The sequence below is a fragment of the Hyperolius riggenbachi genome, chromosome 11 (assembly GCF_040937935.1).
Source record: "Hyperolius riggenbachi isolate aHypRig1 chromosome 11, aHypRig1.pri, whole genome shotgun sequence".
Taxonomy (NCBI): Eukaryota; Metazoa; Chordata; class Amphibia; order Anura; family Hyperoliidae; genus Hyperolius; species Hyperolius riggenbachi.
Window position 1 is genome coordinate 186958627 of NC_090656.1, and position 17997 is coordinate 186976623.

A 17997-nucleotide genomic window follows, 5' to 3' on the forward strand; every position below is an offset into this window, starting at 1 on the left:
CAAAACACAAGGTACATTAAACGAATGGAAACGGCAGCAGCAATTTCCATTAGTGCGACCCGATTGGTCCAAGCGCAATTGTCGTCCTGCCGCGTTTTGTATGCGATTGAGCTCTACTATATTGCGTATAGTAGCTCAATTGCATAGTGGAAATTGAAACACTTTTGCAATCGCATTTCATAATGGAAAAGAGCCCTGAAACTGCTTTTTCAGGGTCTTTGGTTAAAGCATCAGAGGCGAAGGACAGCCAGGCATAAGGTATTGTTTAAAAATAAATAAAAATGGCAGCCTCCATGTCCTTCTTGGTTCAGGTGTACTTTAATTATCACATTATAGTAAACCCAAAAAGGAAATACTGTACTTACCTAAGAAGATGAGGGAAGCCTCTGGATCCTATAGAGGTTTCTTGGGTCCTCCTCACTCCTGCCGCCGCTTGCTGAGAGCGTCTAAAAGATTTGGGCCGCACTTCTCTTTAAGCATGAGCGTAGATCAGCTATGCTCATGCTTAAAGTGAACCTTAAGTCATTCCAAAAAAATTAGTTTTACTCACCTGGGGCTTCCCTCAGCCCCCTGCAGCTGATCGGTGCCCTCGCTGCGTGTCTCTGATCCTCCCGTCCCCACCGGTGGAAGTCCATCGAAATCGGCCATCGATCGGTCGATTGGCCAACCGATTTGCAATCGATCGGTCGGCCAGAAAATCGGCTGAGTGTATGGGCCCCTTTAGAAGCCGTTCCAGAGTTAGCACGAAAAGGAGCGGGGAGAGGGGACACCCCTGCCTTGTGCCATTCGTTAGATGAAAGCTCTGAGATAAGGTCCCATTTACTCTTATTCAGGGTGGCTGGCAGGGTGGAAAATTTAGGTCGATCTGATGAGATTGCTTATCTGTTTGCATTGGCCTTAATGGAAATCTGATGGCAAAAAAATGTCATCAGATCGAATTTCAATAGATTTCAAACTGAAATCTATTGGAATTCTATCCTGGTAAAAAATGTTCTAAAAATGCATCAGATAGATCATCAGATGCATTTCTTATCTATGTGCTGCCAATCTGACGAGTGTATGGGCACCTTAAAGAGACTCTGTAACAAATTTTTCAGCCTTAGTTCTTCTATCCTATAAGTTCCTATGCCTGTTCTAATCTGCTCTGGCTTACTGCAGTCTTTCCTAACTGCACTGTCTCTGTAATAAATCAATGTATCTTTCCTCTGTCCTGTTTGTCGGGCTAAAGCTTGATTGTGTGGAATGTGCAGGGCTGCTTGTGATTGGTAGAAGCGATACACACCCTCTGCAGGCCCCCTGCATACTCTGAATGACTCATACACTATGCTTAGCTGAGCCTATTAGAAGCTGGTTAGTTTGTTTGTAAACACTGCCTAAAACTGTTAATTACAAGCCAGGATTGCAGCAGAGAGTGGCAGAAACAGCACAGAGGGGCACAGGAGAAAATAATGAATAGAATGGCATGCTTTTTATTGTAAGAATATTAGAGTACAGATTCTCTTTAAGGAGCATAAGGATGAACCAGCAGATTAAAGGGATACAAATAGGGGACCAAAGTTGTAAACTATCGGCATTCGCAGACGACATACTGCTATATGTAACAGATCCACAGGCCTCTCTCTCCGAACTCTTGGTGGAGTTCTAAAACTATGGGGCCATATCTGATTTTAAAATTAATCCCGAGCAAACTGGAATTTCTTGGGGTGGGCTTTAGCCAGGAAGAGCTTGCTAAACTTAAACAAGACATCCCCTTTACTGTGAAAGAAGGGTCCTTGAAATATTTGGGAATTAAACTACCTGCCAATTTATATACATTAAATTTTATCCCATTATTGGAGACCATAAGCAAAGATTATGATAGATGGAATAGGCATAGCTACACTTAGTTGGGTAGGGTTAGTATTTTTGGCAACATAATGGCAAACATAAAGGATGGGTTAAATTGGAAAAGATTCTGGTGGGAAGGAATTTAGCAGGCGCAGTATGGGTAGGGCCAGAACATCGAGGTCTTTCAGAAGGGACCCCCCATGGATTAAGCATACGCTTCAACAGTAGGATGAGTTTAGGAAAAACTCAAATTGGACGCGGCCACGCGGGAACCCTCACCCTTGACCCCATTGGAGGGCTTTCCACATTTTCTCCCAGGGTTGGAAAGGGGATATTTTGGGAAGTGGAAGAGTGACAAAATAATGATGTTGGGCCATTTCCTTAATGGCACCAAATTAAAAACAATAGGTGAATTAAGGAAGGAGTATGGCTCCTTTCCCTTTGATGCCTGGAGACTAAGCCAAATCTCCCATTGGCTCTGTTCCAGGGGAGAAGTAAGAGCAATCATTGATATGACAGAATGGGAAAGGCTCTTTGTTCAGGAAGAGAAACTTCCCCATGCAATCTCTTGGATTTATAAGTCACTGTTGGAGGAAAACTGTTTTTCTGCAGTTTTGGAGTTACAAGCTAGTTTGACTGCCACACAGAATTCTGGGTACAGTGAGAATGAAGTTAGGGAGTCAGTGTGTGTTCCAGTAAATATTCCTGTACATCCCGCTAATTGTGATGAAGTTCAGTCTCAGGTTATGGTGGAACCATTCCTGGGACATCTGCCCTGCCTGCAGGAGGTATTTAATGTTCAGCCCTGTAACATGGATAGTTCAGAATCCTTCTTAGAAAACCTGGAAAATGATGTTCCTGAGGTCTTGTTTGATGTTCTGGAGGTCTCCGAGTTCCTCCCAAAGGGTGCAGAACTTGTCGGAGATGTCTCCTGCCCCCCAAGTACTTCTGAGGTGTTGCCCTCTTCCGCAGGCATTGCTGCCTTGCTGGCTACCTTTTCAGCTCTGGTGGAGCTTCAGTCATGGGTAGTCAATGATGAATTTCTGTCAGATACCATTACAGTCATTGAGATCTCTAAGCCTGAGACCGAGTCTTCTTTTGAAATACCAGTACCTGTGACCTCTACTCGTGATGATTTTCTGCCCGGTCCTGGTTTTGGTCTGGTCGTGCCGGACTCTGAGGTTGGCAGTTCCCCGACATGTCCTGAGGTTTCTCCTGTGCTGGTGAACCCCAGTGTGCTCTGTGACCCAGAAAGCCCAAGTGTGCCTCGGTTACCAGCGTACTCAGATACTTCCTCGGTGGAGACATGTTCTGATTTAGCCTGCCTGCTTGCATGCCCAGAAGTGGTCCCTGAAAGTCCTGATCTTGATGGGTGTCCTGCTAATTCTGAATCTGGAACTGTCATAGGTTCCATGGGGGTGCTTGGTAACTCTTCATGTGAGCCTGGTGAGCGTTCTGGCTTCTTGGAATCTCTGCGGAGCTTCAAGGAGTTCTGGAAGATTCCGAGAGAAGTTTTGCTTGGTACCCTGAATACGATCAACAGCGGCTTTTGTTTTGAAAGAGACACTTCGAACAGGTTTTGTGGCAGATTTGGTATTTTCGGACGCTCCTTGGAAGGTGGTGGGTATTGTCTGGAGGGTGTCGATGGCTTCTTCTCTGGTATCCACAGTCCTGATGGGTGTTACGCTGAGACTTGTAGTGCTGATGGGCATGTTTCGGTGGCTTCTGTTTCCGATGAGGTCGGTTTCAGGTGGACTGACTCTGGAATTGGACCTTGTCGGGCTGTCCCGACCTTCATGAGTCTTCGGTTGGAGTCTTTTGCTAATAGCAGTTTTGAGGGTTGTCTGGAATTCGACCCTGGAGGGGGGGGGGGGGGGTACTGTAATGATTTGCTCAGCTGCCTGTGCAGGCAGGCAGCTTTTTGACCATTGTTTAGATTTGCATGCTGCAGGACTCTGGAAAGGAGAGCTTCTGTCAGTTTTGCAGCTTGTGCTTGCTGAGGAATTTGCATACGTTGACATGCAAATTGCCTGGCCACATTCATTGGAGGCGTGTACTATAAGTACTATGTGTTTCCCACAATGCTTGGCTGGTCATAAGGATTCCTTCCTGTGAAACACTCCTGGAGGAGTGTCAGCCTTACTCTCTGTTTGAAGATCAGCTTAGAGTAATTCCTGGAAATTGCACTAGGCAAATTCCCTAGTGCAGTTAGGATTGCATATCTGTTTTGTTCGTCTGTTGTGATTGTCCTGTCCCAGCGGTGGTCGACAGGAAATCGTTCTGTGTGTCTGGGTGCTAACCGGAACAGCGGTTGTTACTGGTAGCCCCTTCTGATCTGTTTTCTTGGATCGCACTCGCCTTGTGCTAGTGCTGTGGATCCTTCTGTTCTGTCTACCTGGATCGCACTAGCATCCTGCGCTAGTGCTGTGGATCCTTCTGTTCTGTCTTCCTGGATTGCGCTAGCCGCTTCGCGCTAGTGCTGTGGATCCTTCTGTTCTGTCTACCTGGATCGCACTGGCATCCTGCGCTAGTGCTGTGGATCCTTCTGTTCTGTCTACCTGGATCGCACTGGCATCCTGCGCTAGTGCTGTGGATCCTTCTGTTCTGTCTTCCTGGATCGCGCTAGCCGCTTCGCGCTAGTGCTGTGGATCCGTCTGCTCTGTCTACCTGGATCGCACTGGCATCCTGCGCTAGTGCTGTGGATCCTTCTGTTCTGTCTTCCTGGATCGCGCTAGCCACTTTCGCTAGTGCTGTGGATCCTATCTCTCGCTTGTCCCTGTTTTCGTGTGTCTGTCTTGTCTGCTATGAACGCTTGCTGGAGGCTCGGTGAGGTAACCGTTAAGCAAGCGTTCGCGTCCTCTGTTTCATGTTTGTCTGTCGATGGTTAGTTAGGCGTGCTTGTCCCTGTTGTGCTTATCACGTGGGGACCGCGCACGAACGCGTGCACTGTTGCGAATGAGTGCGGTGTTCGCGTTCAGTTAGCGTTTGTTGTTTTCTTTACCGTCTCGTTGTATGATTTGCTGTGCCTTTGCTACTCTCGTGCTCTGCCTTGCTGTAGCCTTGTGTCACGTCTGGCGATCGCACCTCTCGCGATCGCGTTCCTACTTCTTATCTGCTGTGGTGTGTGCACCGTCGCGGGTTGACGACTAGTTTGGTGCACACACATACAACCTGTCCCTTTGCTCGTTCTCATTCGCAATCACTTCTCTTGCGATTGCGTTCTGCGCTTCGTACAATTCCTGTCTGGCATTTGTGGAGGTACAGAGGATTGGTTCCTCTGCACTCCACAACGCCATCTGCCGACAGGAATTTCCCTCTACGGGTGCGTAGCACCTTTTGCTGGGTTCCTGCAATTATACGCTTGTGGAGGCTTTCCGCCGTATCAGCGCACGCGTTGTGCGCTGATCACGGAGGAAGTTCCACAATCGTTACAGCTCTTGTTGAGAAAACTGTTCCTAGATAACTGATGTTAAATTAATATGCAATGATGTCATGAAATTGCTTGTTAATTTTCACGCTTTGATTATAAATAAAAATTATATAAAAAGAAATAAACTGGAATTTTCTTTTTTTATCAATTTAAACTCCTAGGGCCATATCCTATTCAAGGTGATAAGTAGCTTGGAGATGCGAGCTACTTATCACCTTGCCATCGCGTGAGGATTACCGGCATATCCTATTGCCCATATCCTTCGCGCGATGGCCGATCGTTAGGAAGCTTTACTCAGGCAAAAGCCTGAGCGATGCTCCCTATTACCGGGTGATGGAAAGTGAGGTTTACGCTGTGGTGCTGTCCTTCAGCACCACGACCTCACTCCCCACACATGTGCACTCACCCACCGAACATCGCCGCCATCTTCCACCGCAGCATCTGGGGGTCTCCTTTAATAAGGAGACCCCCAGAGCTCCCCGTCGGGTCGCTGCACACCTTAGAAGCCCCCACGTAGCTGCGCTGGGCACCCCTGTTATTATACATACCGCCGCTGATCACCTGATGCCTCTCACCGCAAATTCCGTTGCGTAAGTATAATAATTGTATCTAACACTGTAATCGGTGTCCGCATAGGAGCCCGGGCAAAGCATCTTTGAATCTTCAGCCGGGGCTCCCCATTGGTCCGCTGTCTGAACCAATGAAATGGCTCAGACAGCGGACCAATGGGGAGCCACGGCTGAAGATTCAAAGATGCTTTGCCCGGGCTCCTATGCGGACAGTAATTACAGTGTAGGATACACTGTCATTACGTAACGGAATTTGCGGCGAGAGGCGTCGGGTGATCAGTGGCGGTATGTATGTTACCAGGGGTGTCCGGCGCAGCTACGTGGGGGCTTCTAAGGTGTGCGGCGACCCGACGGCGAGCTCTGGGGGTCTCCTTATTAAAGGAGACCCCAGATGCTGCTTCGCCGTGCGTTAGCTGGTTAAGACATGCTCTTTGCAGGTCTAAGCTAACGCTCATGTCTGCCGGTAAGCATCACTTCCCGGAGGCCTGCAAACAGAATCAGAATCAATTTTATTTTGCCAAGCATGACTGGGTCAGGCCCGGAATTGGGTTTGGCACAATGGAGCAATACATAGAAAGAAAGGCAGGAAAACATTAGAATGACAGTAGTATCTCAAACTCAAGTATAAGCATACACGAATATACAATCACAATTAGATATACACAGCCGAAGTCCGCCACTCCTATGCAGGTGGTAGGGCGCTGATAGTGGGTGGTAGGATGTTAAGGGAGTTCAGGAGGCTAACGGCCATCGGAAAGAAAGAGTTCTTGTGTCTGCTGGTGGGGATGGCCCAAAGTCTCCGACCCAGTGGAAGTGGGGTGAAAAAACAGTGGCTTGGGTGAGAGAGGTCACTTGCAATCCTCAGTGCCCTGGCTTGCAGTCTTGTGTTATACAGGTGGTCAAGTGGGGGCAGAGTTCTCCCAATGATCCTCTCCGCCGACCTAATGATCCTCTGTAATTTGTGCCTGTCACTGGCGGTGGCTCCCACATACCAGACCAAGATGGCGGAGCAGAGGATCGATTCAATGGTGGCAGTGTAAAAGCATGTTAGAATCTCCTGAGCCATGCCGAACTTCCGCAGTTGGCGGAGGAAGAAGAGTCTTTGCTGGGCTTTCCGTTGGGTTGACGTGATATTGGCTCTCCAACTGAGATCGCTGGAGATGGTGGTGCCCAGCAGGCGAGCGCCGGGCACTCTGGTCACCTCGGTGCCATCGATGTAGATGGGAGGTGGGGTAGGTGCTGACTTCCTAAAGTCAATTATAAGTTTGACGGTTTTGGTCGTGTTGAGCAGCAGGCTGTTCTTTTTACACCAGTGGCATAGTCTTTCCACCTGCTGCTGGTACTCCCGGATGTTGTCATTGGTGACGAGGCCAACAATGGTGGTGTCATCCGCAAATTTTATGACTTTGACAGAGTCTGCCGTGGATCTGCAGTCATTTGTGTAAAGGGAGAAGAGCAGCGGGGACAAGACGCAGCCCTGGGGTGCCCCTGTGTTTGTAACCTCTACCCGTGAGTGGATGTCCCCCAGCTTGACAACTTGGGATCTGTTGGAGAGAAAGTCGGTGATTTATAGCCGTAGAGTGGAGTGGACCCCCAGTGTGGTCAGGACATTCTGGAGGGTGCGTGGGCATATAGTGTTAAAAGCCGAGCTGAAGTCTAGTAGCAGTACTCTGGCATAAGCATCCCTCCTGTCTAGATGGTTGTAGATGTATTCCAAACAGATGTTTAGAGCATCATCAGTGGACCTATTTGCCCTGTAGGCGAACTGGAGTGGGTCTAGTAGGGGCAAGGTGGATAGCTTGAGGGTGGATAAGACCACTCTCTCTAGGGACTTCATGATGACGGACGTCAGGGCTACAGGCCTGTAGTTGTTGAGGTCGGAGATGCCCTGTTTCTTAGGGACTGGAATGATGGTGGACCTCTTGAAGCAGGTCGGGACTCTGCCCTCTGTCAGAGACCTGCTGAAGATGGCAGATAGGATGGGGGCAAGTTGCTCCGAACAGGTGTTGAGGCAGGCTGGGGACACGCCGTCAGGTCCCGAGGCTTTCCTGGCATTTAGCGTGGACAGGAGATGCTGAACGTCTGCCTCCTTCACTTCCAGAGAGAGTGAGTCCACACTTTGGTCGCTGTGCGCGGGGGCTGGGGGGGGAGGAGGTGGTGGGTGCCCCCCAGGCCCAAACAGTAACTGGATACCGTGTAAAGAACTCGGTGGGTGATTAAATCGCCCAAGCGAGTTCTTTTCCGCCTGGGGGATAATAACTCAATTAGGATTAGGCGATGGGGGCAAATTATGAACTTGCTAGCGCTGGTGAGTTCAGTAATAGGATATGGCCCCTTGTGAGTTATCATTGTTTGGAATTTTTGAATTCCGTCACCAACTTTTGGGCGCCTCCTGTATCTGTGTAGTATATATTCTATACCCTACCATGTAGGGTTTTCGCTTCGCAGTTTTTGCGAATCGAAGTTTTTAGGAGCAGCGACCTCAGCTTCTTGGAGAAAGACCGAGTGGGGACAGTTATTCCCTACAGGCTCATATGAGAGGTTGCCTCAGGAAGCAACCCATTTTTGTGAGTATTCTTGTTATAAGATATATTAATCACATCAGGCGCTATCACCCCAGAGGGGGCTCCCGGCGTCCGTGTGTCCTCTTTTTGTTTCACCAGCATAAATCACTGACTTAAAGGGTTCCCGAGCCAAAGTACGGGTAAAAAAAAAACACATACTTGCCAAAGAAGAGGGTAGCCTCTGGATCCTAATGAGGCTTCCTTCTCTGTCCTCTGGTCCCCTGTCACAGAGGGCAGATCCTTCAAAGATTACAAACAAGGGCTTGTCTATAAACTGGTTGGGACCACGCCCTTCTTCAAGCACCAGTGTGGTCGTACTGCACCTGCACGAGCAGGGCCATGCCTTCATAGTAAGCTGGAGGCGCTTGTGTACCAGGGGCTCTGAGCTACTGTACAGGTGTGGCTGTGCTTGCATGGCTGCAGCAAGGTGGCATTTGTGCCAGAAGGGTAGTAGACAAACAGAGATGTTCCGCACTTGTCCATATAATGGTAGCTTATTTAGGACGTATCCAGCAGCACAAAGCCAACGTGTTTCGGACTGAGGTCCTTGCTCATGGATAGCCATGAGTAAGGACCTGGGTCCGAAACATGTCGACTTTGTGCTGCTGGATACGTCCTAAATAAAGCTACCATTATATGGACAAGTGTGGACCATCTCTGTTTGTCTACGAGCATTGGTTGGATTAAGCTTCCAGGATCCAGCACTGTCTGGTTTTGAAGGGGGGGGGGGGGGGGAGTAGAGCGGTATTTCTCCACCTTTGTCAGAAGAGTAGTGCGGCACCACTACGATCAGCGGGAGGGTCCACAGGGGACAACGGGAGCGGAGGACAGCAAGTAGAGCTTCCCTCTCCTTAGGTAAGTATGTGTTTCTGAACTCAAGCTACGGCTCGTGTTCGCTTTATTATTAAAATTAATTTTAAAAAAAGTTGACAACTGGGATGCCCCTCAGTTAATGTAAATGTTCCCAGACTTCCCTGGCATTGCAACAGGTTCCAACTCCAATATGCTAAATGCAAAACTGTGTAGGTGTAGTATTCGTTCATACCCCATCACACCATGACTGCACTAATACCTAGCTATTTCCTGAGATACCTAAGAAGCAGTAAACAAGGCCAGCTTTTGGTATGTGCCGCCTCAAAAGGAGTGGGTGTGTGCCAGTCCCTTCCTAACCATGGGCATAGCTTCTTTGTACTAATAGTAATAGAGTTTTAGTGATGTTGTGATAATCTCCCTATTGTAATTATAAACCCCCATCCCTCAGTAATGTTCATATTATTTATGTGTTGTAGTGAGGAATCTGAGTAATAAACAGTGTGTTTAGAGACAGATTTACTCAGGCAGTTGTTGGCAATATAAGGAGGGATGAGCTACAACACAAAGACTAGAAGAGATCCTGATATACAGGCAGACAGCAGGAAAGCTAATTTACTATGTTTTATGAATAAATTTAAAGGTGGAACATTACATTAATATCTCTTAACATTAGCTTAAAAAAGAAAATAAACTTTGCAGTGTTATTGAAAGAAGTGCATGATAATGCTCATGTGGTCACCACTAGTGTTGGGCGAACATCTAGATGTTCGGGTTCGGGCCGAACAGGCCGAACATGGCCGCGATGTTCGGGTGTTCGACCCGAACTCCGAACATAATGGAAGTCAATGGGGACCCGAACTTTTGTGGTTTGTAAAGCCTCCTTACATGCTACATACCCCAAATTTACAGGGTATGTGCACCTTGGGAGTGGGTACAAGAGGAAAAAAAAATTTAGCAAAAAGAGCTTATAGTTTTTGAGAAAATTGATTTTAAAGTTTCAAAGGGAAAACTGTCTTTTAAATGCGGGAAATGTCTGTTTTCTTTGCACAGGTAACATGCTTTTTGTCGGCATGCAGTCATAAATGTAATACATATAAGAGGTTCCAGGAAAAGGGACCGGTAATGCTAACCCAGCAGCAGCACACGTGATGGAACAGGAGGAGGGTGGCGCAGGAGGAGAAGGCCACGCTTTGAGACACAACAACCCAGGCCTTGCATGAGGACAAGAAGCGTGCGGATAGCATGCTTTGTACCACCATGCAGTCATAAATGTAATAAAGATAAGTGGTTCAATAAACAGGGACCACGCGGCAACGCTAACCCAGCAGCAGCACACGTGATGGAACAGGAGGAGGCGCAGGAGGAGAAGGCCACGCTTTGTGAGACACAACAACCCAGGCCTTGCATGAGGACAAAAAGCGTGCGGATAGCATGCTTTGTACCGCCATGTAGTCATAAATGTAATAAAGATAAGAGGTTCCATAAACAGGGACCGGCAACGGTAACCCAGCAGCAGCAGCAGCAGCAGCAGCAGCACACGTGATGGAACAGGAGGAGGCGCAGGAGGAGAAGGCCACGCTTTGTGAGACACAACAACCCAGGCCTTGCATGAGGACAAAAAGCGTGCGGATAGCATGCTTTGTACCGCCATGTAGTCATAAATGTAATAAAGATAAGAGGTTCAATAAACAGGGACCACGCGGCAACGGTAACCCAGCAGCAGCAGCAGCAGCAGCAGCACACGTGATGGAACAGGAGGAGGCGCAGGAGGAGAAGGCCACGCTTTGTGAGACACAACAACCCAGGCCTTGCATGAGGACAAAAAGCGTGCGGATAGCATGCTTTGTACCGCCATGTAGTCATAAATGTAATAAAGATAAGAGGTTCCATAAACAGGGACCACGCGGCAACGGTAACCCAGCAGCAGCAGCAGCAGCAGCAGCACACGTGATGGAACAGGAGGAGGCGCAGGAGGAGAAGGCCACGCTTTGTGAGACACAACAACCCAGGCCTTGCATGAGGACAAAAAGCGTGCGGATAGCATGCTTTGTACCGCCATGTAGTCATAAATGTAATAAAGATAAGAGGTTCCATAAACAGGGACCGGCAACGGTAACCCAGCAGCAGCAGCAGCAGCAGCAGCAGCAGCAGCACACGTGATGGAACAGGAGGAGGCGCAGGAGGAGAAGGCCACGCTTTGTGAGACACAACAACCCAGGCCTTGCATGAGGACAAAAAGCGTGCGGATATAGCAGCAATGCTTTTTGCCGCCATGCAGTCATAAATGTAATACAGATGAGAGGTTCAATAAACAGGGACCGGAAACGCTAAACCATCCCAGATGTTCATCGGTCATGTTACTTGGTTGGGGTCCAGGAGTGTTGCGTAGTCGTTTCCAATCCAGGATTGATTCATTTTAATTTGAGTCAGACGGTCTGCATTTTCTGTGGAGAGGCGGATACGCCGATCTGTGATGATGCCTCCGGCAGCACTGAAACAGCGTTCCGACATAACGCTGGCTGCCGGGCAAGCCAGCACCTCTATTGCGTACATTGCCAGTTCGTGCCAGGTGTCTAGCTTCATGCCCGGTTTCAGGTCCAGCGGTGCCAGCCACAAATCCGTCTGTTCCTTTATTCCCCTCCAAATTTCCTCCCCTGTGTGCTGCTTATCCCCAAGGCAGATCAGCTTCAGCAACGCTTGCTGACGCATGCCAACAGCTGTGCTGCACTGCTTCCACGATCCTACTGCTGCTGGTGCTGGGTTAGCATTTCCGGATGAGGTACAGCTTTGAGATGCGTTGGAGGAGAAGGAGTCAGAGAGGTAGGTGCTGCTGTTGTTATCCAGCTGTTTGCGGCGTGGGCAACACCCGCGCCGTAGCAGGTGAGGAATCGCTGCCAGGCTCCACAAGGTTCACCCAGTGCGCGGTAAGGGAGATGTATCGACCCTGGCCGAACGCACTCGTCCAGGTGTCAGTGGTGAGGTGAACCTTGCAGGCAACGGCATTCTTCAAGCTTCGGGTTATTTAGCTGACCACGTGCTCATGCAACTCAGGCACTGCAGAGCGCGCAAAGTGGTAGCGGCTGGGAACAACGTAACGTGGGATGGCCACTGACATCATGCCCTTGAAGCTGTTTGTCTCCACCACTCGATATGGCAGCATTTCGCAGGCCAGAAGCTTGGCTATGCTGGCTGGCTGTTACTGCCACGGCCCGGGGGTCATTTGCTGGCAATTTCCTCTTGTGCTCAAACATCTCAGAGACAGACAACTCAACCGTAGCGCTGCACACCGAAGGGCTGTTGGTTGTTGTGTTTGATGAACACTGGGAGACCTCAAGAGCACTAGTCCGGAAAGTGACAGTGTCAGCATCGTCTGATGTTTGTGAATGTTGTGAACCACGCAATGGCTGGGCTACTGCTGCTGCTGAGGCGGGTCTGGTGGTGAGTCTGGTGAACCCAAGGGAGGCAGTGTTGCTGGTGGTACCCTGTCCTGCCGCGTTTGCCCACAGAGTGGGATGTTTGGATAGAATGTGGCGGCTCATGCTGGTGGTGGAGAGGTTGTTAATACTTTTCCCCCTGCTCAGGCGGGTCTTGCACACCTTGCAAATCGCCATGGTAACATCCTCAGTGCAGTCTTCAAAGAAAGCCCAGACTTTAACTGGCTGAGGACTCGGACCTCGTGCGTGATGTGCTGGTGCTGCTTAACCCACTGCTGGACGCTTGAGAGGTCATCCAAGTAATTATCTGGTCCTGTTCTTTTGGATCTGTGAGGGTTGTTGTCCTGGACAACATGGGCAGTATTGAGTGGGTTTTCTTGGGTGCTCCCCTGTGGCCTGTACGTGAACCGTCAGGGGAAACACCTCTTCCCTTGCCCCTCCCTCTTTCACCGGATTTCTTCCTCATTTCACTTATCCTTAAAGTACACGCTGACTGGCAGCAGTACAGTGGCAGTACAGAAATGCTATACAGTGGTGGGTGAGCGGTGTACCACTATTGTCAGCAGTGACACAGAGCACAATGCTATACAGTGGCGGGTGAGCGGTGTACTACTGTTCCCAGCAGACACAGAGTGGAAGTAAACACAATGCTATATAGTGTGGCTGAGCCGTGTACACAGAGTGGCATTAAACACAATGCTATATAGTCTGCTATATAGTCACCCCGAACAGGGTGATGTTCTGCAGAACCCGAACAGTGGCAAACACTGTTCGCCCAACACTACTGGGAGGGAACGCAGATTTTAGTACCTAAACACACGATACAACATGTTTTCCGGGGTCGGACTCTGAGGCACATACAGATGGTCCCGATCATCATCCTCATCATACAACTCTTCTCCTGAGTCTGACCCACCCACCACCTCTGCCACCCCAACATCCCCAGACACAGACCCCTCATCGTCCTCAACATTAACTTGGGATGCTGGCCTGAGCCAGACCTCCTCCTCCACATCAGGCCCCATCATCTCCTCAATGGCAGCCCTCATTAATCGCTCTGGCGACGGACTGATGGACACAACGTTCTCCTCCGGGGAGGGCTGCTGCTGACCACTGGCTGCTGGGGTGGATGTTATAGCTTGCGTGGGGCGTTGGCTGTTGCTGTTGTTGGGAGTGCTGCTCACAGCGGAGGTCTCTGGGGAACTCATGTTGAGCTCATATAGTGGTTGACGGTGAGTGGAGTATTACTGATCCCAGCAATATACACACTGACTGGCAGAGTACGCAATGCTATATAGTGTGGCTGAGCGGTGTACACAGAGTGGCAGTAAACACAATGCTATATAGTCTGGCTGAGCGAGCGGTGTACTACTGTTCCCAGCAGAATCAGAGTGGCAGTAAACAATGGTATATAGTCTGGCTGAGCGGTGTACACAGAGTGTCAGTAAACAATGGTATATAGTCTGGCTGAGCGAGCGGTGTACTACTGTTCCCAGCAGAATCAGAGTGGCAGTAAACAATGGTATATAGTCTGGCTGAGCGGTGTACACAGAGTGTCAGTAAACAATGGTATATAGTCTGGCTGAGCGGTGTACACACAATGCTATATAGTCTGCTATATAGTGTCAGTAAACAATGGTATATAGTCTGGCTGAGCGAGCGGTGTACTACTGTTCCCAGCAGAATCAGAGTGGCAGTAAACAATGGTATATAGTCTGGCTGAGCGGTGTACACAGAGTGTCAGTAAACAATGGTATATAGTCTGGCTGAGCGAGCGGTGTACTACTGTTCCCAGCAGAATCAGAGTGGCAGTAAACAATGGTATATAGTCTGGCTGAGCGGTGTACACAGAGTGTCAGTAAACAATGGTATATAGTCTGGCTGAGCGAGCGGTGTACTACTGTTCCCAGCAGAATCAGAGTGGCAGTAAACAATGGTATATAGTCTGGCTGAGCGGTGTACACAGAGTGTCAGTAAACAATGGTATATAGTCTGGCTGAGCGGTGTACACACAATGCTATATAGTCTGCTATATAGTGTCAGTAAACAATGGTATATAGTCTGGCTGAGCGAGCGGTGTACTACTGTTCCCAGCAGAATCAGAGTGGCAGTAAACAATGGTATATAGTCTGGCTGAGCGGTGTACACAGAGTTTCAGTAAACAATGGTATATAGTCTGGCTGAGCGGTGTACACAGAGTGTCAGTAAACAATGGTATATAGTCTGGCTGAGCGGTGTACACAGAGTGGCAGTAAACACAATGCTATATAGTCTGGCTGAGCGAGCGGTGTACTACTGTTCCCAGCAGAATCAGAGTGGCAGTAAACAATGGTATATAGTCTGGCTGAGCGGTGTACACAGAGTGTCAGTAAACAATGGTATATAGTCTGGCTGAGCGGTGTACACAGAGTGTCAGTAAACAATGGTATATAGTCTGGCTGAGCGGTGTACACAGAGTGGCAGTAAACACAATGCTATATACTCTGGCTGAGCGAGCGGTGTACTACTGTTCCCAGCAGACACAGAACAGTGAACAGAATGCTATATAGTGTGGCTGAGCGAGCGGTGTACCACTATTCCCAGCAGACACAGAACAGTGAACAGAATGCTATATAGTGTGGCTGAGCGGGCGGTGTACCACTATTCCCAGCAGACACAGAACAGTGAACAGAATGCTATATAGTGTGGATGAGCGAGCGGTGTACCACTATTCCCAGCAGACACAGAACAGTAAACAGAATGCTATATAGTGTGGCTGAGCGAGCGGTGTACCACTATTCCCAGCAGACACAGAACAGTGAACAGAATGCTATATAGTGTGGCTGAGCGAGCGGTGTACCACTATTCCCAGCAGACACAGAACAGTGCACAGAATGCTATATAGTGTGGCTGAGCGAGCGGTGTACCACTATTCCCAGCAGACACAGAACAGTAAACAGAATGCTATATAGTGTGGCTGAGCGAGCGGTGTACCACTATTCCCAGCAGACACAGAACAGTAAACAGAATGCTATATAGTGTGGCTGAGCGAGCGGTGTACCACTATTCCAAGCAGACACAGAACAGTGAACAGAATGCTATATAGTGTGGCTGAGCGAGCGGTGTACCACTATTCCCAGCAGACACAGAGTGGCAGTAAACAGAATGCTATATAGTGTGGCTGAGCGAGGTACACAGAGTGGCAGTAAACAGAATGCTATATAGTGTGGCTGAGCAAGCGGTGTACTACTATTCCCAGCAGACACAGAGTGGCAGTAAACAGAATGCTATATAGTGTGGCTGAGCGAGGTACACAGAGTGGCAGTAAACAGAATGCTATATAGTGTGGCTGAGCAAGCGGTGTACTACTGTTCCCAGCAGTGACACAATGACAGGGGGGACCCTGGCTAGCGTGGCTGGAGCGCGAACTACCCTGCCTGCCTACCCAAAGCTAAACCCACAGACAAATGGCGGAGATATGACGTGGTTCGGGTATTTATTTACCCGAACCACGTGACCGTTCGGCCAATCAGAGCGCGTTCGGGTCCGAACCACGTGACCCGTTCGGCCAATCACAGCGCTAGCCGAACGTTCGGGGAACGTTCGGCCATGCGCTCTTAGTTCGGCCATATGGCCGAACGGTTTGGCCGAGCACCGTCAGGTGTTCGGCCGAACTCGAACATCACCCGAACAGGGTGATGTTCTGCAGAACCCGAACAGTGGCGAACACTGTTCGCCCAACACTAGTCACCACCAGTCTCAATGAGGAGTTCTGCAAGCTGTAACAGACAAATGTGTTTCTTCAAAGGTTATTATGCTGTTGCTTATCTTTTAGAGCAGAAAGGAAGTTCTGAGTTCAGGTTTGCTTTCATTATACAATATTGACTGTACAATCTCGGGCCGGTTCTAGACTTCTTCTTGCTTGAGGCAAACTTGTGAGGATGCGCCTTCCCTGCCCCCCCCCCCCTCCCCTCCTTTCCCGATTTGGAATTATCGCACAGCACCCGACAATCTACTCGGCTTCGTTTAATGTTCTCACATGACATGCTGCAGCTCAACACAATAGCACACCGGGTGGCTGGTAGTCTATGACACACAAACTGCTCACCCTCAGCCACTCCATGCCTTCCCAGGAAGGCACACACAGTACAAAAATGCTGCCCCTGAAATCTCTGCGCCTGATGCAAATGTTTCACCTTCCTTCATGAGAGAACCGGCCCTGTACCATCCTACCACTTCTATCGAAAATGAGAGATTACCTAAAGTATCCTTTCACAGTATATTCAATCAGTTAGCTTTCTACTACATAGATTGGGTAAGATTGTGCAATCAAGATTGTCTCGTTCACACTAAATGCGTTTTGATCTGATTTTATTATTCAAACGTGATTTACCAAGGGTACCATGATTAACGTTCAGTAATAACGTGCCCTTTTCCAACTGGTGCAATTGGATTTACTGTATTTTCTGGACTATAAGACTCACTTTTTCTCCCCCAAAAGTGGGGGGAAAAGTCACTGCGTTTTAAAGTCCAAGTTCAGGAAGTTCCTGACTTGTGAAAACCTGCTAATACAAACCTCCAACCCACTGCAATGGCAGGGACTCCCTGTACTGTGCCCATGCAGAGGACATGGGGGGGTGGGGGGGGGGGCACAAAGGGGCATAGAGGAGGACACAAGCTCGGCACAAAGGGGCATAGAGGAGGACACAAGCTCGGCACAAAGGGGCATAGAGGAGGACACAAGCTCGGCACAAAGGGGCATAGAGGAGGACACAAGCTCGGCACAAAGGGGCATAGAGGAGGACACAAGCTCGGCACAAAGGGGCATAGAGGAGGACACAAGCTCGGCACAAAGGGACATAGAGGAGGACACAAGGGGGACACAAAGGGGCATAGTGGAGGACACAAGGGAGACACAAAGGGGCATAGTGGAGGACACGGGGGGACACAAAGGGGCATAGTGGAGGACACAAGGGGGACACAAAGGGGCATAGAGGAGGACACGGGGGGGACAAAGGGGCATAGAGGAGGACACAAGGGGGACACAAAGGGGCATAGAGGAGGACACAAGGGGGACACAAAGGGGCATAGAGGAGGATGCGGCAGGACACAAAGGGGCATAGAGCAGGACACAGGGGGGACACAAAGGGGCATAGAGAAGGACACAAAGGGGCATGGAGGAGGACACGGGGGGACACAAAGGGGCATAGAGCAGGACACAAGGGGGACACAAAGGGGCATAGAGGAGGACACAAGGAGGACATGGAGACACAAGAGGCACAAGGGGGCGTAATCCACAAGATGCCCCTGCACCAGGTTTAGTATGTATTTTAGTTTATTTTTCCCCTGCTTATTGTCCTCTAAACCTAGGTGCATCTTAT